This window comes from Schistosoma mansoni, chromosome 4 (genome assembly GCF_000237925.1).
Source record: "Schistosoma mansoni strain Puerto Rico chromosome 4, complete genome".
In the NCBI taxonomy this organism is placed as follows: Eukaryota; Metazoa; Platyhelminthes; class Trematoda; order Strigeidida; family Schistosomatidae; genus Schistosoma; species Schistosoma mansoni.
The window spans coordinates 9797215-9799371 of record NC_031498.1 but is presented as its reverse complement, the minus strand read 5'-3'; the positions used below and the strand labels follow the sequence as shown (position 1 = coordinate 9799371).

Here is a 2157-nt window from a genome sequence, read left to right as displayed (position 1 = left end):
TTTATGTTCACACTAAAACTCAAATTTAGTGCATTTTAGGAAAAAATAAACCATTAAAAAATAGACTCATCCTCCTTCAACAAGTAAGTGGCTTACTGAATAATGCGTTGAGAGATTAAGTCAAAAAGTACTCGGTCTTAATTCCAGTTTCAATAATACCACTTGAATCCATGTATATTCAACTGACTGGTCCTAAATATAACAGAGCACTAGTTTGGGATTCCGCAGCTAGTCACAAGCTAAAGTTAAGAATGTATAAGCTGTGGTTGAATTAAACAGTGCTATACAACGAAAAACAGTCAACTTTGACTCTGATTACAGTTTAAATACATGTAAAACACTAATTTGTAAAGCTAAATGGTCAGTTTAAAAAGAATTGCACACAACAATGCAAGGTGGTGGGTTATAATCAGTGGAGTAAAATTATCTGAAAATGATAAGTAATTAGAAAAATATAGTGTCAGTGTAATTACAAAAATAGTAAAAATAAAATCATGTAAATATGTTATGGAATAAGAGAAATATTTTATCACCATAACTAAGATAACTAACCTGGTAAGCAGAGATGGATAGCGGCTAGCAGTGGAATCCAAGACGCGCGTTTCGTCCTATTTGGGACTCGTCAGCTGGATGTACCTGCATCTCAGAGTTGATGCTCACTCCGGGACTCGAACCCGATACCCTCGCTTCAAACGCCATCGCGTTATCCACTCGGCCACTGAGTCCTGATAGCCACTTGCTTGTGCAATGGGGTGAAGTTTAAATTCATTTAGTGTTGTTTGTTTGAATCTTCCCATCGATGTGTTAGGACTGCAACTGGTCAGTCTATGAAAACCTATTTTGTAACAGAAGTGAATGTAAAGTAATTATGATGAAAATAATTCAGTTTATTTAATGATCTGGATAGTGGCTAGCAGTGGAATCCAGGACGTGCGTTTCGTCTTAATAATAATAATAATCGATACAATGGTAAGAATAGTGACAAAGACACAATTAGAGACTGACCAGTTGCAGTCCTAACACATCGATGGAATGATTCAAACAAACAACACTATAAGATAACTAACGTTGAGAAAATCATAAGAATTCAAGAAAGATTGGCGTCCTATTAGGAAGTGAGGAGAGATAGGCGTAGAATTTTATAACTCTCATACATCTTTTATCTTCTTAGCATTAATCTTTATTCCTTTTAACTCCAACTGTTATTCATAAACTTCAATAATGAGAACGCTCAACCACGGCTTTACAATTACAGGTAAAAAATATTCATTAACAGCACTTATACCATTATGATGAATAGAGTTATAATATTATAGTTGAGTTCATGAGTCAATTGAAGTTAGACCACCATGAAAACCTGAAAGCAATGGACGACCATTTAGTCTTAGTATGGAACTTCTCAGCAGTGAGTGTTCTCTATCTCACACGACGAACTGGAACCCAGGACCTATCGATCTCGCGCGCGAACGCTTAACCTCTAGACCTCTGAGCTGGCATACAACAGTGTTGATGTCTAACTTCAACTAATCCACGAAATCGAGCAACCGTCCACCATCGTCTTCAGTGAGTGAGAACTATAATGCTTGTATATAAATTGAAGCATGAAATGATATTGAAAATTATAACAAATTCATGTGTTTGTTTAAGTTATTAGTAATTCAAACATGTGTTTATTGTAGCAGAATAACAAGACGAATGAATCATCAATAAACAACGTGCTAAAATGAGACCAACTGTAATCATAAACAAAATGTACACTTTTGAAAGTGAATGATTTTATGTTGAACTAATTGTTCCGTAATCAAATCAGTATATTCAAATTCTAGAATCTATATAAACACCATTCATTATGTTTATTGATGCCAGCCAATCAATAAAAACTGAACTGAGGAGTTCCACAATAGGATGAAACGGCTGTCCAGTGCTTCCAGGTTTTTCATGGTGGTCTAGCTTCAATTGACTCATGATTTCAACTATATATAAAAACACTGAACTATTGATCAGTAGTTTATTCATTCTATTTTCCGTTTATTAGATAGCGCCTTCAAATAACAAACATTTTTCGTACACATCACAAGTATATTGACTCACCTGAATTATTAAGCTAAATTTTAGCAATAACCCATTTTCTTAAACCATGAAGCGATGGATATCAAG

At 34.7% G+C, this 2157-nt stretch overlaps 1 non-coding gene across 1 annotated transcript; it reads right to left on the bottom strand.

Moving 5' to 3' along the window:
- Positions 1 to 653: 653 nt before the first annotated feature.
- Smp_tRNA_01395_Pseudo_TTG.1.1 lies at positions 654 to 724 on the bottom strand. The gene has a single exon. It is a non-coding gene (tRNA).
- Between the last annotated feature and the right edge of the window lie 1433 nt (positions 725 to 2157).